The 24,906-nt window shown below is 46.9% G+C and overlaps 1 protein-coding gene across 8 annotated transcripts in view; it reads right to left on the bottom strand.

Moving 5' to 3' along the window:
• Positions 1–323: 323 nt before the first annotated feature.
• Positions 324–24,906, bottom strand: part of Mab21l3 (mab-21 like 3) — a 92,992-nt gene continuing 68,409 nt past the window's right edge. For 3 of the 8 annotated variants that reach the window (XM_078027075.1, XM_078027073.1, XM_078027074.1), the window contains exons 8-9: positions 20,677–20,746; positions 16,444–20,109 (exon numbers count right to left, since the gene is read on the bottom strand). The gene's annotated coding sequence lies outside the window, so the exon portion shown is untranslated. Of the gene's footprint in view, positions 1,149–2,081; positions 3,785–15,869; positions 16,408–16,443; positions 20,110–20,676; positions 20,747–24,906 lie in introns of those variants that run through there. The other 5 variants (XM_078027076.1, XM_078027080.1, XM_078027081.1 and 2 more) reach the window with 5 other exon arrangements.

Genomic DNA, 24,906 nt, shown 5'->3' with positions numbered 1-24,906 from the left:
CAGAGATGCACCTGACGTTCAAGAATCGGGACAAAGTAAATCTTAACAAACTGGGCGGTGGTGCACACCTGTAATCCCAGCGGCTCTGGAGGCTGAGGTAGGAGGATTGTGAGTTCAAAACCAGCCTCCGCAAAAGTGAGACACTAAGCAACTCAGTGAGACCCTGTATTTAAATAAAATACAATATAGTGTTGAGGATGTGGCTCAGTGGTCCAGTGCTCCGGAGTTCAATCCCTAGCCCCCGTCCCCCTGCAAAAAAAAAAAAAAAAAATCTTAACAAACATCAGAGCTACATTAGACTTGGAAGCAAAAGGAAAAATCAATAACAGTCAAGTCCATCTTTATTTGAAATTTGCAGATTTTGTTCTCCAGGGATTTTTTTTGCACTAATTTTGATTTACTAAGTATTAATTATCTTACTTGATAGAAGGGTTTTTAATTTTTAATGGACAGTTAATCATTATGCCTGTGATGGTTCTTACGTTTTCTGACTCATTCTTCAACTACTCACCCTAGGAAAGTTCCTCACTCATATAACTCGTCTCAAATCTCAGGGTCTACTCAGTGTTTTACCAAACTGATGGCAAGATTTCCTCTGTTGACTTTTGGTGTGTGTGTGTGTGTGTGTGTGTGTGTGTGTGTGTGTGTGTGTGTTCCTATATTCTTCATAAATTAAGGGCTATCCTTTTATTCCTAGCTTTCTAAAAACTTTTACTAGGAACAGCCACTGCAGTTGAATAAGTGCTATTTTAGCATCCAGCAAGATAATCGTGGGTTTCTCTTTTAACCTAAGACACAAAAATAAGATATCTCCCAGCGCTTTGTTATCCTAAAGAAACACCAAGCATCTTCACAGGTAAAGGATTTTCTGCTGTTTGGATTATATCCTAAGGTTAACTCCTCATACGTGGGATTAGTGAGTGGCTGTTTTTCTTTAAACGCCTTCATTTTACACAATTCCCCAATGCAGCCCCATCTGAAAAAAAATGCTGACATCAATGCAGCAAGTCTTCCTTCCAGAGCAGCCTGGGGACCTCAGACACGCGCTCATTCCAAGTGGCTCTCATCGGTCTGACACAGCGGGTGAGTGAGTGGGTGGCAGCACTGAGGTACAGCCATCCTGAGGCCCGATGGACTCTTTCAATACCCTGTAAGAGAAATTAAAGAAAATGCCCATATCCAGCAGGATCCTGTAAAGGAACGCCCTCCTGTAGAATCCCCTAATATGATTTACTGGTGCAGAAAGAGCAGATTGAAACTAAAGGAGAAAGGGAGACCCCTCTTTCCTTTCTTTCAAGGCTTGGTGGGGGACTGCAGAGTAAAGATGACTTCTTGGGGCATCACTGAGGACTGTTCAGTCTCGTCTTTCTTCCCTTCCAGGGGGATCTGTTGCCTGTCATTATTCGGGTCATCCCTGTGAAGTCTGCATTGGGATGAAGCCCCTCCAAGTGCTAGCACTAAGGTCATCAATGAAACTGTCCCCAGAGGTCAGGGGACAGCAATGGGAGCTGTGGAGGTGTGAACGGGGCCCTCAGCCGTCTTCTCGCCTCCACCTGACACACTCAGTCTAGAGCCCAATACACAGGAGAACTCGGTGAATACCCAGCGATCCATAAAAGAACCCGTTACGAAGTCCTGCGGGACAGTGCACCAAGGACTGAGCCAGGGAGAAGGACCATGAGAAGCAGCGACGAGAAGAACCCACAGATTGTGTCACCAGTGCCAAGGAAAGGGTGTTTAAGAACAGACAACGCTGCCTTAAATGTTGCTGAGAAATCAGAGCAGTTACAAAACACTTCACCGTAATTAGGAAAGAGAAATGTCATAGCAATGATTTAAAAAAAAAAAAAAAAAAGAAGAAGAGGTTTTGATGTTGTTATTTGGTGTGGGACATGAATTTCAGGGAGAGGTGGTCTAAAACGGGAGCAGTACTCAGCAAAGCCGTCAGAGACCCACCTCCTTCTCTGTTTCTCTGTTCCATCCATACTCTGCTAGATTTTCCCTTTGTGACACACACACACACACACACACACACACACACACACACACACACCACAAAAAAAAAAAAAAAAAAAAGCTGCAATACCTCCAGGAATTGTCCCCACATCCACAGCAGTAAGAGTCAAGGAGGGGACAAAAGGACAAGGAGCAGGCCACCCGGGTCTGGCCATTTTTTTTCCAGAAATGCAAAATCTTCCTCTAGAATAGGCTTCAACTCTCCTTTCTCAGATGAGACCTGGGCCATCTGGTCACCCCTGGATCAATCCCTGACACAAAGTGATTTCATTACTGTTTCCACCAATCCTCTTCATCCCCTGTGCCCCAGGAAGGGCATGAGACCCAGGAGCCCTCCCAGGAGAGCGGGGGGACAGGCATTGGGATACGCAATGGATACCGTCGGTTAGAGAAGTGACATTTTTAAAAGACACAGACACCATCAGCTGCCTCACCTGAGAGGCCCCGTGCACACGGGGAAGGCAGAACGCCTGGTTCACCGATTGTGAAGAATTTCAAGACAGCCACAGTGGAGCTTGAGACCCTCCACGGAGCCCTTCTGAGTCGGGCCCCGTGTGACTACGCCATGCTCCTAAAGCCAGCCCAGGCCCAGAGCTGTCCACTGAGCTGGGCACCTGGGAGACGACCGTTGGCCAACCCAGGAACGAAAGGAGGACAGAATGTAAAGTGAGGAAGGAGAGATGGTACCCACACTCCTTGGAGAAAATAGACCCAGGGGAAAAGCGGACAGGATGGGAAAATAGAAGAAAGTGGGTGGAGGCCAAATGCGTCCAGCAAACGGCTGCCCAAGCGTTTTCTGTCTCTCTGCCCTGGGCCAGCTGACGTTGGAGCCTGGGGGGCGACCCTCATGTATGGGAGGTGGGAGGGGGGTCTGGGGAAGGGCTGCACTCAACCCGCATGAGGCCCAGGGCCCTGCAGAGGAGGGAGCTAGGGCTCATCAGAAGGGGATCTGCCACAAAGGACAGGCATCTCTTCAAGCAGACGCCCCCCCACCACCACCACTACTGACCCTAACTCCTCCTCCCTAATTTGAGGGGCATCCGTTTTCAGAACTTCCATTCATATATCGTGGTATTGTCAATGTGAGTGGTGGAGGGGATGAGGAAGGGAGGCGCAGGCAGCCGAGAGGTAGACAGCACTTATTTATATAAACCTACCCCATTCCCTCCCCCACCTCCACCTTTACCATCCATCTGAGCTCAGGGCTGTGCCACCGAGAGATGTAAACAGCACTTCAGTGATGTCACCCCATCCGTGCCAGGGGACATAAATTTCATTTCCCAGAAGATGCAGCAGAGAGTCGCTTCTGGGCAAACAGTGACTCTAGCAATAAATATTGGCAGACGAGAGAGACTTTTAATGGAAAAGCTTTGTGAACCTAGAGCAGCCGGCCTATAAATCCCAAACCAGGGAGGGGCTTCATATCCATTTCAGAAGACAGATTCATCCAAAGCAAAATAAATAACTCCAAGCCCATTTGAAGGCATCAGCTAGTACCATCTAAGTATTCAATTAAAACCACGTCTAATATAAATAAGAAACTATAGAAACGAGGCAGAATCCTCTACCATGAGAACTCTCAAGTAGGGACAGAAAAGATTTGCCTTGGGTTGGGGGGAAGACAAGTTGCCAGCTTACAGCTGTACCCCAAATATTACTTGTCAACAAAATGTACCGGGAAACCAAGGCCTACATAACATTTTTAAATACCTGACTGTGAATTTCATGCTGTCTTGTCTTCATGTTGCAAGCTCTCTGCAAACACTGCCTGCAGGAAGAAGAAAGGCCAGTCTTCATCTTGCAAGAGGTCTGGGCACCTGACACTCTGGAGCATGTTTTCCAAAGGTGATGCCAGCATCTACCAGACCTAGAACACCGTAACCAAGGCCAAGGGCAGACTTAAATGAATACAGATGGATATTTCCAGGGTTGCCTAAACCTGAGGCTTCTTGTTTCAAATATCAGTTTTTCTTACTTTCCTGAGCTATAGTGCCAAATTCCAACTGGGTATGAGACTTGGTCAGTGGGAATGCCGCCTCGGGAACGAGAGGTTCCTATGTATGCAGGTTGGACTGGAGACTCCTTGGTGTTTCCTAATAGACCCTGATGCTTAGTTCTATTCTAGAATTGCTCCAACCAGCCTGGACCACTGGAGCTTCCTCTGTGGTCTGGAGTCAGTCATTGCCCAGCCTGGATCTCTCAAAGTGGGCAGAGGTGAGAGGGAACTTAGTCTGAGGTCTTTGCTCAAGGGTATTTGCTGCAACTGGAGACCCAGTTTGAATCCATCAGACCTGGGCCTGAGAATCTTCAGGGCAGATTTCCCAGGGGAGTCAGTGCTAAAGCAGGTTTGGGAACCACAGCACTAGATGGAGTCACCTGAAGGACAGGAACCACATCTTCTTCATCTTTATTTCACAGTGCCTCCCACTTGGTACGCTCAAATTTGCTCTACCAAATACATTTTTGGATAAAAATACCTGGCTGTGATCTTGGCTCTGCCACTTAAAGGCCGTGTGACAGTAAGCAAATCCCCAAAACCTCCCTCTACCAAGTTTCCCTTATGGGGTTGTGCAGATAAAACAAACCTGACAAATTTAAATGCATTAAAAAAATGTAAAAGTTCAAGAGGAAGAGGAAGCATTGCTAAGGTTAGGAATGCTTTTCTTGTCATTTGTTAACTGTCCTTGCCCAGTTTTGCTCTAATTTTTGGTCTCCCACCCTAATCTAAAGTGCTGTGGAGAGATACGGAAGAAAAAGAGAGAGAGATACATCAGCCTCAAGTTGCTGGCCATCTGATCCCTTCTCTTAGAAGCAGCAACGTTCCTAAAAGTGCATCTACCGTTACCATGGCAACCCGGAGGCTGCCCACCTCACACTCTGGTGTCCAGAACAATGGCCTTGTGTTGGATAGCACTGTCTGTGTGCCCACGCCTGCACTTGTTCCAGGGAGGTATGGGGTGAGCCAGCTATTAGGGTGCTGCACACCCCAGTGTTCATTTAGAGACCAGGAAGGTGACCATGAGGAAGACTCATGTTTAATTTCCCACTAGAAACAGGAAATGGGCCTTGTTTGATGCTTCTGACTAGAGGCCAGTATGCCACAGTCCCCAGGTTAAATCTGGGCCAAGGGCCCTGTTTCCGTACAGTCCCACAATTAAGAATGGCTTTCGTATTTTTAAATAGTTGAAAAAAAAAAAACAATCAAATGAAGAATATTTGATGACTTGTGGAAATTATGTGAAATCAAACATCAATATCCATAAAATCATGTATTATCAGAACACAGCCTCGCTGCTTTGCTAGGTATTATCTGAGGTTGCTTCCACAGTTGAAACTGCACCACAAAGGAGACCTTTGGTCCACCAAGTCAAAATATTTACTCTTGGGCCCTTTACAAAAAAAAAAGTCAGCTCAGCCCAGTCCAGACCTTCAACAGCATGGGCTCTTAGAATGGACCTGCACCAGGCTGTGCTCATACCCAGGCAGCACCTTGAACAAAGCCCGCTTCTGTCCTCCAGAGACCCAGTGCTGGGGAAGAGCACAGAACCTAAAACCAGTCCAGTGCGGAAAGAGACCTAACATGAGGGGGTGTGGCCCTTCTGAGGGTCCTGTCCACCCCTAATTCCCAGGAGCACCCAGTTCTGTTGAAGAGTAAGTTGGTCTGCTGAGCATCTCCAGTGAATGGTCCCTGCGGGTGTCTGGATGTAGGGAGCTGTCACATCCAGGTGTCTCCAACTGTTCCAACTGGCACTTTGCAAACAGGTGCGGGTAGTCAAACATGATGATCTGAAGTCCTTCGGGCCATTTCCCACAGTCCATGGGTCACCTGCCTTTTCTGCATGGCTGTGTCCTCTGTTCCTTTAGTGGATTGTTTTATTCTTTCCCTGTGACCTTTTCATTACAGGTGTCACATGCAATCTGGCCTCTCCCTCTCCCCACTCTCCCTGCCCCACATGGAATTATGATGTCTCTTTCCCTGGGCATCCTCACCAAGACTCTCCTGATGCCATCTTCAGTGAGGCTTCTCACCGGGGCAGAGGCAGACCCAATAGTGCTCAGCACCGAGCACAAAGTGGTCAGGGAAGGAGTGAAAGGACACATAAGGGCCATCATGCCAGCAGCTTAAGTGTCAACTAGAGAGTCCCTCAGCTAAGTGCGACCTGTCCAGCGGAAAGTTTAAGGTATAAGCCACAAAGCATTTCTTCTTTCAAGGCCCGATGTATGCATGGGGCTTATGTGCTGACATCGATGAGTGGAGTTTGAGGACAATGGATCAGGCTAACTGGAGTTTTGAAAGTGAGCCTCAGCAGTAAGTGAAACTTCTCTTGCAACTGAATGGGCAAGGATTGAGATGGTCCAGGGACAGGCTCCAGAGGCACCAATTGGCAAGGGGAGGGGAGTGCACATTAAGTGACCCCATGGGGAAATGAACACTGGTTGGGGTATACAAGGACTCCACATGGAGGGCCAAGGGCACATTCATGCCTCATGGAGGATGGAAGCGTGCTAGGGTAAAGGGGTGCTGCTTGCTATGGAAGAGGAACTCAAGCAACATGAACTTTGTCATCTTAAAGGGTTGAAAGAGGCAATGGATTTCATAAAGAGGAGAGAAATGGGTCTTGGGGTGAGAGTGCTCTGGGTCGCATGATCGTTTGCACCTGCTTCCTGCCTCTGTTTTGCCTAGCTGGCTGCAGACCGCTCCTGGTGTGCAAAACTACTTTTCTGGATCATTGACTCTCCTGCTGCCCAGGTGAGCAAAACTCACCTGGGTTTACTCCAGCACACCTGTCTATGAGGCCCCCGGCTGCGCTGGCATCCTGAAGAATGAGCCCCCAAACAGGTGACTTGACACTGGAGCGTCTAAGGAAGTCCCAAATGCTTTGTGGCCTTCACCATTACTACACCTCACTTTTTGGGAAGTTGTATGTAAACAAAATGTATTTGTATTTTGAAACAAAATACAAATCCATTACTGGAGATTACATTTGTAATTTGCATTTGCATAGGGCTTTTCAATGGCATAAGCTATTTTCAATGACAGGATTTTTTTCCTCAGTGTTCATAACAACCATGGCAGACAGCTACTGTTATCATTATTTAACAGATTAGGATGATGAGTCTAAGCTCTCAGAAGTGGGGAAGCTCTGAGCCAGGAAATCCAACATCATCAGCAACCCGAGGGCCGTCCATCCTTCCGCCCACTCTGCCCTCCTTACCTCTCGGCCTTGTCTGCAGGCTATTAGTTCCAAGGCTACATCCTCCGATCAAAACCCCAGCAGAAGAAGGGGTCTAGTTCTTCCTTGGTTTCTATTCTTATCTTTTTTGGGGTACCGTGGATTAAACCCAAGGACACTTAACCACTGAGCCACATCCCCAGCCTTTTTTATATGTATTTTCTGAGACGGGGTCTCACTCAGTTGTTTAGGTACTCACTTAGTTGCTGAGGCTGGCTTTGAACTCAAAATCCTCCTGCCTCAGCCTCTTCAGCACCTGGAATTACAGGTGTGTGTGCTACCAGGCCCAGCCTGGGTTCTTTTTTAAGATTAAGGAAGGCATCACTAGCAGGCCTTCCTTGCAGACTTATCCTCTGGTCACCTTAGCTATAACAGGAATACACACACACACACACACACACACACATTATTATATATATGTAGGTATGATATATATAAAGTGTGTATGTATGTATGTGTGTTTGTTTGTACATATATAAATATCCCTTCTTAATCTAATCACCGAAGGGCTACAAATGAGCAGGATGGGCTTGGATGGACAGCCCTGACTTGGAATTCTATAAATTTGTGAGCACTGACCTCAGGAACACTGAACGCTTCCTGGCAGCCACACCTTAGTCTATCTCATTTTTCTAGACTAGTGATTCTCAAATTCAAGTGCATATCACAGTCATCTAGAAGGCTTGTTCATGTGCAGATTGAAGGCCTGGGCCTCAAGGTTTCTCACTCAGAAAGGTCTGGAGTGGGGCCTTGGGGTGTGCATTCCTGACAATCTCTCAGGTGATGCTTGTCCTGTGGGTCCCCATGTCACACCCTGGAAACGACTTTTCTGGATCATTGACTCTCCTGCTGCCCATGACAACCACCACTCACAGATTCTCCTTTTCCTCGGACACCCAATATTTCTTCCCACTTGTTCCTCAGTTCTCAATGGATAACCTTGTTGCCCATTTCACTGAGAACAAAGAAAAGCAATCAGAAAACATGCCCGTTCCATCACATCTAAAGTGTGCCTGTGTGTGCATTTCCATTTCTTTTCCACTCCTCTGAATGAACTGTCTTGTTGGGCAATCCTTCCAAGTGTCACAGGTCCTTATCTCCCTCAACTATCCAAGGACATAACTTCAAAAACATGCTCTCATCTGTGGGTCATTTCCATCAGCAAGCATGCTCTGACATTCCCCACCCTGCAACAGAGCAAAACAAAACAAACAAAATGGTCCCAGCCCCTGAGGACCATTAGTCTCTGCTTTCCTTTACAACAAAACGCTAGAGGTCGCTGTACTCACCCTCTTCCCTTCCTCTCATTGATTTTTTTTTTTGTTTGTGTGTTTTGTTTTGTGGTGCTGGGGATTGAACCCAGGGACTTGGGCATGCTAGGCAGGTGCTTTACCACTCAGTTACATCCCTAGCCCCTTTCACTAACCCAGTCTAATTAGACCTTTGATTCCACTTCTCCATTGACACTGCTCTTGTCAAGTTTAGTTTCTTAGAACATTTTCTGTTTCTATAGCAAAATACCTGAAACTGGGTAATTTAGAAAGGAAGAAATGGATTCTTCTAGTTCTGGAGGCTGGGAAGTCCAAGGTGAAAGGACCACATCTGAAAGAGCCTTCTGGCTTGTGGAGCTCTATGCAGAGCTCTGAGGCAGGGCAGTACCCATGCGATGAGGGCCTCAAGACAAGGGCCAACTGGCCCTTATAACAGACCAGCTTCCGTGATAACTAACTCAGCACGATCCAAAGATCCATCCGTCCGGGAATGGGAATGCACTGATCCTTTCATGAGGGCAGAGCCATCCTGACTCAATCACCACCACCCCAGACACCCATTACTTACGACTTTGGAGATTAACTTTCCAAGACATGAATTCTGAAAAAGCAAATATTCAAAGCACAGCCGTTATCAGTGACTTCCTGCTTCTTTCACCCAGTTCTTGCTTTAACCTGTTAGCAACGTGGGACACAGCTTGTCACTTCTCTCTGGGCCCCTGACATGGTTTCCTCTGAGTCCTCCTCCTTGCTCCAGGACCGCTTCTTTTCAGTCTTCTTCACGGGTTTCCCTTCACTGACTTCCCAAGGTTGGAACACCCTAGAGCTCCCTCCCCTCAACTTCTCTCTCTTTCGCCACCTACACACTGGGATTCCCAGACCTCTCCACGGAATTCCAGACCCGTGTAGCCTCCAGCACGGTCACCCCAGGTACGTGGTGGGTATCACAGAATTAACAACTCCAATGTCATCCTCCTGACTCATCCCCATAGTGTGTGTGACCATGTGCGCACACACACACACACACACACACACACACACATACTCTATCTTCTCTCTCTCTCTCTCTTTCCTTTTCTTTCTTTCTTTTCATTTTTTTTCTTTTTTGGCCTCATTCATGCTGGGCAAGTGTTCTACCCCTGAGCTACAGCCTGAGACCTTTTTATTTTATTTTGAGCCAGGGTCTTGCTAAGTTCCCCAGGCTGGTCTCCAACTTGCCACCCTCCTGCCTCAGCCTCCCGAGCAGCTGGGATAACAAGCCTGTCCAACTCCTTTAATCTACTTTCAAAATGTTTCCAGAATCTGATCCTTCTTATGATTTTTTTCTTGCCACCAACTCTGGTCCAAACAAGTCTCATTTCCTGCCTCCATTATTACAAGAGCCATCTCGACGGTCTCCCTGCTTCTTCCCTGACCTGCCATCATCTATTTTCAGCACAGTGGCCAGAGATTGCATCAAAACGTAAGTCAGATGATACCATTCTTCAGCCCAAACGGTCACTCAGAGCAAAAGTCTAAATCCTAACAAAGGCCTGCAAGGGGTTCCCAGGCTACCACTTTAACTCCTTCCCCTTCTGTCCCTCTCAGTTCTCTGCAACCACAATAACCTCTTTTCAATTCCCTAAACACACTAAGCACACACTTGACTTTTAGTTGCTTTGATTGTGCCAGAAGTACCCTCCTGCAGATATTTACCTCTGGGTCTAGCTCCTTCAGATGTATCCTTATCAGGAATACTTTCCCTGATATTTTTAAATGAAACAGAACAACCCCCTACCTTCATTTCCACCCCAACACTTTCTCTGCCCTAAAACTTCCTTATTTTTCTCGTGATATATATATATTAACACCTGACATTCTCTACTCATTTATCACTTATCTCCACCACCCCAAATGTATGCAGCATGAGGGAAGGAAACTTGACTCCATAGTATGCATTCAAAAGATGTGTTGAATTAATTAAAGGAAAAGGGAAATTCCCATAGTAAACCAACGAATTGGCAGCTAAGTTATACCTTGGATTCTTATCAGTATAGAGGTAGTCAGTCCCACAGGGCCCCATTAAGTCTGTACTTCCAGATTGAGCTTCTGAATCTAAAAGGCTAGGAAATAGGCGATGGACTACATGATGCCCACGTAGGTCCTGCTATCCTGAGACACGTGGCCAGCCAGCCTCCTTCAAAGCATCCCCCATCAACTCTCAGAATCCTCGAATTTAGTATTTAAAGAAATCTGTGGCAAATTCCTTTTGCAATGCAGACAGTCCTTCCCTGAATGATCACATTCATAACCCACTAGTTTTTGTATGTTAGTTTGCTCAGAGCTGGCCACGTAGGTATGCACCTACAAAAACCCTACCTGACATAGTTCACCCTCTTTTTTTCCTCCCACAAGATAATACACTCAATTAAAACAGCTGGTCAGCTGGAGGAGGATCGTTTTGATAGCTACGACTAGTCCCAGCATGACAACCTGTACTCCACAAGGAAATCGATGATTCTATCATGACAATTCACTCTTCTATTGGCATCAACATGACTTTTTTCTTTCATGTAAGCCAAAACCTTTTCTCATCCCCAGACAATGGTGTTCTTTTGTTAAAAATAGAAAAACACAGCATCCTGTGAAAAATGGCAAGAATTTCCATGAGGAATCATCTTGCTTGGAGCCTGGCCAGCATGGCACTGAATACATGCCTGCACTACTAAAAGACCTGCCGAAGCCTCCTTGGATGATCTTTTTCTCTCCTGGGAAAGAGCATATTTCACATTTAGGAACAACAATAGACCATGAGATTGGCAAAAGGAGACGGAAGGACCCAACTGGAAATGAGATCAGCGGGCACCCTGACACCTTCTGACACCCTCCAGCAAAGGGGATCAAATTGGACTAACTGATAAAAGGCTAAGGCAAGGCATCTTGCATATGGGAAGGGGTTTGGATGACTTCCATTTTCTTACCATGGTTGGCATCAGTGGTATGACCAATGCTAAGAGTTCAGTTAGTTGAGTAAACCATACCAAGGCTGGGGATGTAGTTCAGTGGTAGAGTACCTGCCTACTATGTGTGAGTACCTGAGTTTGATTCCCAGCCCTGGGGAGCAATTCATATCACAGGATGAACTCCAAACCCACTAGTAAAAATCTTAGTGGAATGGACCATTAACTCTCCATAGAGTCAGACAGGAAAACAACAATAAAAAAATCCCCTTAGGCAAAATAGTAGGAGCTGGCTGAGGGCTTGTAATTTTGAAGAACCAAAGAACAGTGTGGCAGAGGTCATTAACACCTGAATTCAAAATAGTGCTTCATCCTAGCCTGAGCTGGGCCCAAAGCTGTGAAAAATGAACTGGGGCTACCCATTAGTGGGCAGGAGGTAAAGAAATTTAAAGTAGTAGATACTCCTGATGTTAAGCAATGAGTCTGTTTCCCTTTACCTGGCTTCAGATGGGTATTTCAAGATTTTTTAGTCGATGTAGGGCTAATCATTGTTCTTTGTAATAATCATCAGAAGGCTAAAAACCAACAAAAAGTTGTATTTTTATTATTTATCACCAAATTCATAGTGTAGCTATTAAAAATACGAGTAGAATTTGTGTGTTCCAGACTCCTCAGGCAATACCCTGTCTCAGTTAAATCATTATAGCTTTAGTACCTGGGGACCTCTGTCTATCTGGGGAACCTGGAGATATTGTCAAACCCAGGAAGTAGACAGGAAGAATGAAACTTGCTCAACAGCTGAGCTTCTCAAACTGTGCTGTGCCTTCAGTCTCTGGGCAGATTCTGGTTCACTAGGGGTAGGTGTAGTCTGGATTTTTTTATGTGACAAGTTCCCAGTTGATGTCAATGCTGCTGGTCCAGGGACCTCACTTTGAGTATCTGGTTCTGGACTATGCAGTGTGCAACCTAGGATATTTGTGAAGTATAAACCTGAGCCCTAGGGTGCAGGGTTTGAATTTCAGGATGATGAGTAAGGACTTAACTTCTGTATCATCCACTCTCTGCAACCCAGACCCCAGAACCCCAGGGTGCACATTGTTCTGATTATCTGTCCAGAATCTGCAGCAGCCTGTGGTGTTTTATTAAATTGTTTTATAGTTACCTACCTGAGTTAGTCTACCTGAGCTGAATTAATTTTGTTTTCTAGCCCAGATGTTCTCAATTCTGTCTGCATAATAGAATCTCTATGAATGTCTTTAAAATTAGTGGGATACCTGGGGCTCTGCAGAATAACCAATAGATTCTCTGGGGTGAGATCCAGTTTTGTAGTTGATTTTCATGTGCTGGAAATGTTGTTCTCAAATTCTAATATGCATCAAATCACCTGGAGGGCTTATCAAAATATAGCTTATTGGGTCCTACCAATTTCTGGAATCCAAGAATTAGGATTTCTAGCAAGTTCTCAGGTGATGCCCCATGATACCTATATCCTTAGTCCCTGGACCATACTTTGAGAATAAGTATGCTACACAAATGACTTAGCCACTTACATATCTAAATCCATCTCTGTGGAAATTTCATCATTGAGAAGACAGAATGAGGAAGTTGGAGGTATTGGGATTCCAGAAAATGGTCTTTAATAAGGACCACAGTGTGGACTTTGTGTCTAGGAACACTTGGTCTTAGAGCCCTAAACTGTCTTGTTAAGAAGTCTGACCACCTTCATCACCAAGTGACCCATTTAATACATCCATGGAGCAGGAGAAACTGGGCCCTGTCCTAATTCCTGATTTACAAAAATCACAATGCATGATAAAATGATTACTTTTGAAGCCACTAAGTTTAGGGTAGTTCAAATATGCAGTGATAGATAACCAAAATACTGTGTTCACGGTATTTTCTTTCTATGTGAATTCAATTTAGTAGGAAAATATGTGATAGATGTCAGAGAAAATAGATACAAACAAATAATGCAGAATTGTGGCATCTTATGCTATTCACACTATCTTTGACTCCTCAAGTCTATTAAGTGGTGTGTGGATACATTTCTACAGCAAGATGCACAACCACTGAAAACAAGGACCTCCTTGTGAATTGTGCTGAGGTCTGTGATTTAGCGTCAAGTTCAATGTCAGGACTTGTGAAGCGGATGTAGGAGGAGCCAGTGAATTGTACTGAAGGCTCTGAGAAGGTGGAGCCCTTACACAATGAGGGCTCTGTCTGCTCTTGATCACCATGTGGCCATTTCCTAAGGTGGAATTTTGGGTTTGGGAGAGACTCACATTTTGAAGAGAGGGGTTTATTTCCTCCTCTCTTCAACTAATTTAAACCTCCCCCATCCCCATGGAAATTTTTAGTGCAGTATAATAAGGACACTTTCAGAATCACAGCCTCTTTTTCTGAATGTGTTTCTTATGTAAATGCCGCATCAGAGAAATTTCCCTCTGCTTTACACTTTAATTCTGCTTTTAAAACCTGCAAAATAGAAACACAGAGGAAAAAGACACCTTGAAAATACTTTGGATTTCATCTGTTTTCCATTTTTACCTTGGGCTCCCACGTTTATTTATTTATTTTTTTATCCTTATTCTTCAAGTCAAGCATATTTTTAAATCATCCTCTGTTGCACTGGGAAAGAAAAATGATGATTCCTGTACATTTTAGGCCGCCCAAATGTACCAAGAGATGCAAGTCACTTTACAATGATCCAGTAATTCTCAGAATGCTGCAGTGCAGTCGGGAGGCCCACACTGGAGAGTCTGGGGACATATTAAAGAGGCCTCATCTCATGAGGCAGGGCTTCTGAAGGAGGCTCACCCATGAGGCCCTAGGCAGCGTCCATTACACAACACCTGACTGTTGTGATGGTTCACATGTCCATTCGCTCCCTTGGGAACATGAGTAGCGAGGGACTGAAGGATTCTAGTTTGTCTCCATATCAAAATAATCTTTAAAAAATAAAAATTAAAAATATGCTTAATGAATGATTAACTGAATGAATGGATACGAATCTAGCTGCATTGCCTTGGGCAAGTTAGGACTTAGTGGGTTCTCAGCAAAGGGCCTGTCACTTTCCTCTTGCAGACTCACCTTCTTTGCACATAGTCAGAATGGAGAATAGGACTTACCTATGTGCTAAGGAAGGGGGTGGGGGGGGTGACCTGCAGGGTTTGCTGGGCCCAGGATACTGCCCCACATTCCTGGCTGTCAAATCAACTACCCGAAGAATTTCCATTATTTAATTTGAAGCTTAGATTCTACTCTAAAGACAAATCTTGGAAATTGGTGGTGGGGGGGGGGTGGACACTTCAAGCTGTTACCAGTCACTGAAACCCTAGTGTGAACTAGTTCCAGATCCTTCTCATAGACCACATTATAATGGAAAAGTGAGGTAGAGAAGGCAAACGAGTGCCTGAGGCAGGTTTGAAGTAGGTGACAGAGGGTGAAGAGAAAGTTGAAAATGTTGGGACGCCTTCACAAAGGAATCGTGGGGGGCCGTGTGTAAGCAGGGCTGCCTTGTACCTGCAATAACATGGCAAAGTCAGAGAGATTCAGGTTCAAATCCCACCTCTGCTTGCTCTGGCTGTGAGACTACAAGAAAGCTACTTAATCAACTCTTTGAAGTATAGGATTTTTAAAAAAATCTATAAAATGGGGTTAATATCAGCTAACGTACGGGGTGATGCTGGGAATTAAGAAAGGCCACCCAAAATGCTTAGGAGATGGCTGGTGCTTACAGTCAGGAAGGCCCAGCGGCCCACTGGCTCCAAACCCGGCAGGAGATGCAGCAAGGTTTTACTCTCGGCCCATGTAGGCTGTGGTCAGTATTTCCTTTCCCTCACCTCAATTTCTCAGTCTGTGCTCTTCGCCTGGGTCCAGCGGTGGCCACAGTTGACAGCCACCTAAATTAATTATGAGGGAATGCATCTTTTCCACCCTCAAGTTCCAAACCAGAAAGAGGCGAGAGCACAATACTATCTCACTCTAGACCACAGCTCCAGGGAGGACCCGGGCCATTCCACCCTTCAATGGAAAGCCTGGAGACAACGCGAGTGTGTGCTGGGGCGGCCGGCAGGGGGCGCCGCGGGCGCAGGTGCGAGCGCCAGTGAACCCCGCTTGCCCGGCCCCTTTCCGCTGAGAGGTGCTCGGCCCCTCGGTTTTCCTCTTCCCACCAGCGCCCCGCAGATCGCTTTGCCCGCTGCTCCTGCGCCCCCTCTCCAGTTGCCCCAATCTGGGGACATCGCCCCCCGCCCCGACTGGCGTGTTAGGCGACAAAGGGCGCAGGATGCACCAGCAACCGGTGCAGCCTAGGTAGCCCCCTCCCCGCCCCGCCTTTGACTCCTCCTTCCTCTCCGTCTTCTCTCCTTTCTCCCCGCCTCTTTTCACACCCCACCTCTTCCTTCTCTCCCCACCCACGGCACCTCCCCCTTGATGGAATGGCCCAGAAAAGCTGGTGCTGCCCACAGCCGTTCCAGCAGCCCTGTGACCTTTTCTCACTTCTCAGAAGGACCAGGAGTGACATCTCCGCAGACGTCGCTGGCTGCATGTCTCCCCCCCGCATCCTGCGTGTGTGCTGCCCCCAGAGACCCCATTCCGGGAGCCCTTTCTCGTCGTTCTTCAGCCCCACACTGCGCTGGGCAGCATCCTGCACCCGCAGTGAACTTGACAGATTGGCGGCCCCCAGACCTTGCCTATGAGAGAGCCATGCTGATATGAACACAAAGCCAGGACACCCTCCGCCTGCTGGAATCTGGGTGCAGACAGTCCATGGTGGGGGTGGGGCGCGGAGACAGCAGTTCCCGTGTCCCCTGGGGTGGGTTTGCAGCTCTCGCTTCAGGATCCTTCTGGCAAGGCAGGCCCGAGGCAGAGCAGGCCTTGAGAGTCTCCCAGGGCTCTGAAGCCTCTGACATTTTGTGCTCTGTGCCGTGGGCTTCACTATAGGTCACACTGCGCGGTAGGAGAGAAAAAGAGCCGTGATCTGAATTGTTGTTGAAAAAGCGTTTACTTAAAATCTTATTAAGGTTTATTTTTAGAGCCTATGTCTGCTGGCCTTGTCAACAGAGACAAATTCTAGGGGGCCTCTCTGCTCTTGCTGACCTTTAATAAAGACCAGAGAAGGCAGGAGCAGGGCTAGGCAGGCTTCCTTTCCTGGGTGAGAAGTTTTGATCTGCTGACATCCTCACCTGCCTACACAGGGCTGCATCCCCCAGGTACCCTGGGTATCCCCAGTAATGCCAGGATAATGGGGGTCCTTTCTAAGTGTGAAAGGGCATTATCCCTGCCTGCTTCCAATCTTAAACCGTGCAAAAGAAGTCTTTCTCCTTTTCCCTTCCAGCAGACCCAGGGAGAAGGCCAGTTGGGCTGTGGGGTGGTCTTATAATAAACAATTATGAAGTGCTTCCTACATACACTGCAGATAGTGCCCGATGTATCTCTCAGTATATGCTAAGGACAGAGTGACTTGTTTAAGTCTTACCACACCCTGTGAGGTATATATTGTTGCCCATTTTATAGGTTAACAAACCCAGGCACAAAGGGCTTAAGCAATTTGCCCAACATCATAGAGCTCTCTGATTATTTTCCCCATCATAAGAAAATCCCCACCTGGAGGCCTGCCTGGGCCCTCCTGGCCAAGGAGCAGCACTGAGGGCTGCCACACACTGGGGAGGCCTGGACCTGGGCACTGGAACTGAGGAACATGAGGTCATGTGCAAGGAGAACCGCTGCAGTGGGACAGACAGTGCGTCAGGCCTACAAGAGCAAGTGCCAAGAGCTGCTGTCCCTGCCAAGCTGCAGAAACCATGGCCAGCATCTGCCTCTTTGAATGTGTTTCCTCTCCTGAGGGCCCACCAGCAGCTTCGTGTGCTGCTCTCCAGCTAACTGAAAATATACACATGTTTAATGGCCCCCTTTGTCCCCAGTGTTCCCAGCTTTGTAGGGCAATGTAGAGGTCATGATTGAAATTTCAGAGGCCTCGAGATGCAATTGGCCATGTCCCAGAGTAATGCTACTTCCACTGGGAACCACCCAGAGACAGAATGACTAGGGAAAGAAGGACCCTCACCCGTGGATTGTGCCTATCCAGGGTGGGAAGAAAGGCTCGGGCCAGGAGATGGAGGTGTGGGGCACAGAAGTTCTTGGATACAGCCTTGCCGTGGCCCCAGGGGATCCTGGGCACTGTGCTTTCATGGCTCAGGAGCTATGTTTCAACCAGATGGTTTCCAGCTCCTTTCTGATGTGTCCGGGGGGGGGGGGATGTCAGCAAGGCTAGGACAGAGCATGAGGGGAGAGCAGAAACCAGTGGGAGCACAGGGAGAGCTGGAAGGGTTCACACCCTATGGGGACAAAATCAAGCTGCCCGTCTTTGCAAGGCAGGGCCCATATCACCTCAGAACACTGCTGGGGTCTGAAAACAGAAGGGACAAAGTGAAGGCAGCTGTCATCTGCAACTGAGTTGAGAATCACAAGAGAGAATACCCATAGGCACACACAGAAATACAGCCAAATATCTCAGCCCACACCCCTACCAGAGTGTGCACACAGATACTTTAACACAGTCTGTGCCCTTCTTAACACATGCACATATTTAGACAGTGCACCTACGCACACTCTAGTGGGCAACAGTGAAGACACCACATGACAACCTGGTGAGAGGGACCCTGGTGAGATACATAGCTGTCCCCTTATACTGGCAGGCAAGTCCACACCCAGATATGCACCATGGCAGACTCCAGCACGCATTGGCTAGTGTTCCTGCAGAGGGTCCTTATGGCCCATTGATGACCATGCCCAGAGAGCTGGCCTGGAGCCCAGGTGTCCAGCAGCTGGTCATTCGGAGGTCAGCTGCTCAAACTGAGGCTGGTGGTGGGAAGCTCTGAGAATCCCAGGAATTGCTCTGGAGGTGCTGGGCAGCCTGTGGGATTGCACACACCCAAGCTGTGGGATTGCTGGAGACACTCTGGGAACGCCCTGGGGAAGGGACCACATTGTTCACTCTGGATGAGTTGAAGCTTCCATAGGGGCTCCTCTTCTCATATGGCTGGTGCTAGTCAACAGTACTTCTTGGTTCCATGGTGTCCCAGCTTTGGATGCCAAGTATCACAGTGCCCAGAGTTTGTTCTGTACCTAGAACCACACAGAAAATCACCAGACCTGGAGGCTGCACAGTGTGAGGTTCAAAGCCCTGTTAGGGAGCCAGATCACCTGGGTTCGAATGCATGCTCTGCCACTTGCTAGTCCCTTGACCTCGCCAGGCCTCAGTTTCCTCACGTGTAGTATAAGATAAGAGCAGTATTAGACTTAACTCCTGGGCTATCAGGAGAATTGAATGACAGAATCTGAGCAAAGTGCTGAAGCAGTAAGCACCAAGGTGGAAGGAAGACAGGTAAGAGCAGGAGGCCCACAGGCAGGAGACTCAGGGGGAGGGGCAGGAGCAGGTGGATGATCAGGAAATGACCACAGACCCGTGTCTGGGCTGTCAACTTGGATATTCTGGAGGCCAGATAAATAAGAGCATCATTCCTGTAACCATATTTCCTCCCAGAGCACAGTGTGCTCTGCCAGAAAGCTGCAGCCCGCAGGAACATTTTCTCATTACTATATAATAATATCAAAGATAATGTCCTCGCTGTTGAAGGAGTCCAGAGCACTTAGAGATTGCATATTCAGTGCCCAGCTTCGTAGGCGCTGGTCTGGGTTGCTGAGGCTGCCAGCAGCCAACTCCAGGCTGCTCCTGCAGTGGGGAAGGCAGAACCCAGGCCAAGGGCGTCATGCAGAGCCGCCATACTCAGCCACAGAGCTGTATCCTCAGTTCTCCTGTGACCCATGCAGAGAGGTCATCCACTCGGGAGTCCCCCTCCCTGCTTAGAAGCCAGCTTGGTGGAGCTCCGCAGAAAAAAAAAGAGATCCCTCTTTATTGCTCTGGCCACAGGAGAGACAGGGAGGGGAAGCTGCAGGCCTCTCTTCTCCAAATGGGTGCTGATGTTCCTGCCTCCTTCGCAGCCTCTGTGCCTGAGAAAGTCCCATGTGTGGTGGCAGAGCAACTAGAGGGAGAACTCACAGGGGGAGAGCAGGGAATGACTCCTCTTCTGTCCAAAACAAGCCATTGCTGCATGGTGGATTTTGTTTGCAGAATGGCTTCTGCTGTGAGATCACACTGGGAGAGAGACTGTCTCCTGCATGTGAAGGATTTACCCAGTGAAGGACTGTCTGTGTCCTAGGAGATTTCAGAGAATTGATGGCTTGATACGGCCACTGCGGCAAAGTAAAGCTGCCCGGGATCAAGAGTCTGATGAGAAGACTTGATCCATTCTCCCCCGTTAATAGTCTCCATTGAGAAGAAACAGGGACGCACGTGGCTCCCAACATGAAGGCTTCCTGATGCCACTGGTGCTGAGCTCCTGCCTTCCTAGGTTCTCAGATCTCTGTGCTCCAGGGCTGACTTCTATACACCTTCAGCAAAGGGGGACTGGGCTCTTACCATTTCCCCAACACTGTCCCACCTGGAAACCCCATAGTCACACTTTCTACCTGGGCTCCTGCAAGGTCTGGGCCACATACACATGTCATAAGTAAGATGGGTCTTCCCCGTGTTGAATGCAGAGACATGCACATAGTAGGTGCTCACGGCTTTCCAACGCCTTCCCGTGGCTTAGAGTATAATAGGAGCATAGACAATAAACAATAACCAACATCTCCTGAGGCAGATTGCAGGCCCAGAAAGGCTATCTACTTTTCTAAGGCAGCACAGCTCTAAAGTGGTAGGATCAGCATTTGAACCTGGATATAAAGTCCAACATCTGACAGACACAGATCTTCTGGCCCTGGCTTCTGCCGCCTCTCTAGCTTTAGTTCTTGACACTGTTGTGTTCCCCTAATAGTCTCTGCACCTCCTCTCTCTCCCTCTCTCTCTCCCTCTCTCCCTCCCCACCCCCCCCTCTCCCTCTCTCCCTCTCTCTCTGTCTCTCTCGCCTACTTTTCCTACCTCATCATCCCCCCAGCTTCACTAACCCTTCTCCTGGCTAATGCCTTCTTGTCTTTACAGATGCATTTTGCCTGTGACCTCGCCTTGCCAGGTTCCCCTGATCTGTTTATCCTAAGTCCCCAAGGCAGAGGTGGGTGCCCCTCTTTTGTGCTTCCATGCTCATGACCAATGACCAGAGTGTCTATTTTCTCCAACATGATTATGGCCTCCTTAAGGACAGAGGGTCGTCTTACCTGTTACGCAACCCTAGCTCCTGGCAGCGTGGTTGGAACTTAGTCATTCCTTGTCGAGCGTGAACTTTTCCTGTGAAGAGCAGAGGAGAAGTCTTTAGACTGTGTAGACCACAGGTAGGGTCTCTTTTTCTCCTTCTTCCCCTTCCAACTCCCATTTTAAAAAAATGTGAGGACCATTCTAAGAGGGCTAAGAAAACCAGCTGTGGACCTGAAGTTCAGTATACTGCCTCCACCGTCATTAGGAAAGATATTTCTAAACAAAACAAAACACACAAAAAAAACCCTCTTAATTCAGTGATTTCATGTGAGGGCCACACAGGCATTTCAACATGGAGGAGGTCCAGGGTGGGGGGATGATTTCAGTTGTCAGGAGCACTAGGGGGAGCTTAGCAACACTCAGTGTCCCCTAGCCAGGGGTGTTAAAGATTCAGCAATCTACCTGGTGTCTGATAGCAATGCCACGGCCCTGCAAATTTCCCCAAAGAAAAGACACTGGAGAATCACTTCCTTCTCAGATCCAATTTTTCTAGCAGTGTTGAGAAAGAGAAATGAGATCACAGGCCTGGACCCTAGAGGTAAGGACCCTTTTGGGTTCTCCCTGGGATCCCAGGCTCAGAGCCCCACATAGACTTCCATGCACCTGCATCTTGCCCACTGGGCTGCTGAGGCCTGGCAGGGGGCGGCGTCTCAGGGTTGGCTGTGGCTCACTGCATCTTCTGAGGGCTGCGCTGGGCAGAGCTCGCCCTAAAGAGTCAGAAGGGGAGGGACTGGAAGATTTCCCGAAGGCTCAGAACTGAAACAGGGCTGCCTATGAATGAATCAGCATCTGTCTGTCTTGAGTAGGCCAGAGCCATATCTGACAGACCTGTCCCAGGATGAGTGGGAGCTCCAAGATGCAGGTTGTCAGGTTTCATATTGTATTTTATTCAAGACAGGCCCTCTCTAAGTTGCCGAGGGCCTTGCTAAATTGCAACTGGCTTTGAACTTGCATGTGCCCCCACACCTGGCTGCCCCCACCTCTCAATGCTATTACAATAGGTATTATATTCTAACATTTTTTTTTTGAGGGGAGGAGGTACCCAGATTATAGTGACTTTCTGTCCAATAACTCAGGGCAGCCCCCTGAACCTCCTCTTTCTCTTTCCATTCAACATCATTATATATCTGCACTTTAGACGCATGTAGGTACTTTAGTAAGATAGGTAATACTCTCAACATGAAAACTAATAAAATAGTAATCTAAACCCATTTTTAAGTGCTAGTAGGCACTTTGGATATAGGAAAACCTAAAAAGGAACATATAAAATAAAAGGTTAAGTCATCCTTTTGAATAGCTTTATCCATAGTCCCCTAAGCCAAAGAGACCTTAGTTTTAGATTTGAACAAAAGAGACTAAGCCTGAGACTTCTTCAGTCCTTTATTAGCCATGAGTGAGTTCTTTACCCTCTTAGAGTCTTTAATACCCTATTTGTAAAACCAAAATGGTCAATCCCTTTCTAGCTTATTCCCCCACCCCCCGGGGTGATTTTTGGTAATCCAGAAGAGATGAAACATGTAGATGTCCTTTCTGAGCTAAAAAGCATCATAAAAAATACAAAATCCCTTAGGATATTTTGTTTTCACATAAATCAGAATCTGACTCTTCATAAAATTTCCTTGTGCTTCAGAGTTCTTCCTCTTTAGACCAAACTAGTTATTTGCATGAGAAAACAGGTCATATCGACCTTTCATGTTGGGCCCAGATGCTAAGGTAGAAGGATTAGTTTGGAATTCACAGAATGACGTGGAAGTTCCATGATAGAATTTCATAAAGCACTGGGGGGATTTATTCAGGCAGTTCACGTCCACATCAGTGACTACATTCTCCCCGCTATGGGAGGTGGCCTTCGGATTGTTGCCTTTCCCATGTCAGGGCAAATCCACAACATAGGTGTTGTTATCCATTTTTCAGATAAGAAAACTAAGAGAGTTTAAGTAACTAGCTCAAGGAAATTTAATGAGAAATAAATCATGTTCTTTAAAATAAAAAATAAAGATTCTGTTAAAGCTAGTCATTTGAATCCTTGCTAGAAGGCTCTTTAAAACAAATATTTTTCCTGTCAAATCACCAACATATGCACAGTCCTCCTTCAGTTAAAAAACAAAATATGCAAGTGCAAAATAAACTGAAGGGAAAAAATGTAAATTACAAAAGTTTCAGGAGCATGGCTCTTAATCCGCTCTTCCTAAATAACAAAAGCGGATCCTACAAGTCAGTTTTTTTTTTTTTTTTTTAAAGAAAAGGGAAAGAAGGTGAAATATGACTGGAATCTTCATGAAAGGTGAAAAAGACTTGGTTGTAAGAACTCTTGATTTGTTAATTCTCTTTCTTGTTGGTAGATCAATCATGTATCTCAAGGGATAGGATTTACTGATACCTCACATTTCCCTCTCTGTTTCCTTCTGCAGGGAGCCAAAGCCCTCTCAGCTGAAGCTAATTCTTTTTTTTTTTTTTTAAATATTTATTATTTTTTTAGTTGTAGTTGGACACCATATCTTTATTTTATTTTTATGTGGTGCTGAGGATCGAACCCAGGGCCTCACACGAGCTAGGCGAGCGCTCTACCACTGAGCCACAACCCCAGTCCCGAAGCTAATTCTTTCTCTCCTGCTGCTTGCCATCTTTGTTCCTTTAGCTACATTGACCCTGGCCTTTCTCTGGCCTACAGAGACCAGAGAGCCTGATATGGTTTTCAGGTGGTCTGTGGCATGTCCCTCACAGTTTTGCATCATGGAAGCTTGGTCCCCAGGGTGGATATGTTGAACGGTGGTGGAACTTTTCAGAAGTGGGATCTAGTGGAAGGTGATTAGGTCTTTGAGATCATTTCCCTTGGAAGGAATTACTGAAGTTCCTGTGGGAACCTGGTTAGTTCCTTAGTTCCTGCAAAAGCAAGTTGTCATAAACGAGCAGGCCTGTCCACTGAACCTCTTGGGATCACCAGTGACCTCATCCACTCCATGCGCTCCCAACCTCACAGCCACTGGCCAGAATGGCCCTCACCAAAGGATGTACAGATGGGGCCACCTGCTCTTGGACTTTCAGTCTTCCAAACTGGGGCTAAATAAGCCTCTTTCCAAAAAAAAAATAGCTGCCCACTTTCATTTATCTTGCTACAGCAAGAGAAAATGGACTAATACAGAGGTTGAAACTCAAAAGCTGATTTGGTTCACTCTCAGGACAGGGCAGCATGCTCCTGGGGCCAACAACAAGTCACTTTACTGTGGTGAGCCTTGACTTCCAGTGGCTTAGGTCAACTTTTGACAAAGCAGAAAGACAGACTACGTCTATGAGGTTGTAAAATGTGAAAGAAGTAGAGTGCTTTTTCAATATCAGCTTTATTTTTGTCATCCCTCTCCACCTTCACCTTTGCTGGTCCAGAAAATAATGTAAATCCTGCTTCTCTAAAGGGTTGAGGTGCTGCCTTCAACTTCTGGAAGAGCCTCAGTCTAAGAGTCTGGTTAGTTCACTCTCCAGATGTGTGTGAGTTGGGCAGACCAACGTGCCAAGCAGCTTCAGACCTCTGGGAGGGACAGGAGGCCAGGCAACACTTCCCTCACTAGAATGGACTTCCCTCCCCTAAGGCCTTCCTTACAGAGGTCCTACCTATCTAAGGCCTACTTCACCCCTTGACCTTGACCACTCCACTGGAAGAGACCCCGACCGCAGTGCTGCTCTGTACCCATAACATGGCAGCAGCATGTCCCACCCACCACCGAGCCTCCCACTTGTCTGTGTGGGTATCTCCATCTCTCTCCTAGATGGTCAGCTCCTTGGGGGCTGGAATTGAATCTCAAGCAGCCTGGCACATGATTTGAACACAGTAGGTGCTCAGTAAATTACATAGTTTTTAAAATAATGGCTTCTTTACATTTCTGTAGCTTTTAGGTTTAATGGTTCTAAAAATGTATGCGTGGAAATCTCAAAACACTTGGAGATTCAACAAAACATGTAACAGTGATTTCTTGTCGGAGAGGAAGTCTTGAAAGAAAGTAGAAAATATTTTTAACTGAATATAAATAAAAATATAGCATACCGAGATTTATAGGATGTACCAAAGGCAATGCTTTGAGAGAAAATTTATAGGAATAAATGCTTGTATTATAAAAGAAGAAAGGTGTCAAGTCAATCATATAAGCTTTCATTTTATACAACTAGAATAGGAGGAGCAAAATCAATCCAAAGCCAGCAGG

Source organism: Ictidomys tridecemlineatus, chromosome 11, assembly GCF_052094955.1.
Source record: "Ictidomys tridecemlineatus isolate mIctTri1 chromosome 11, mIctTri1.hap1, whole genome shotgun sequence".
NCBI classification, from domain to species: Eukaryota; Metazoa; Chordata; class Mammalia; order Rodentia; family Sciuridae; genus Ictidomys; species Ictidomys tridecemlineatus.
This window is presented reverse-complemented; position numbering and strand designations above follow the sequence as displayed.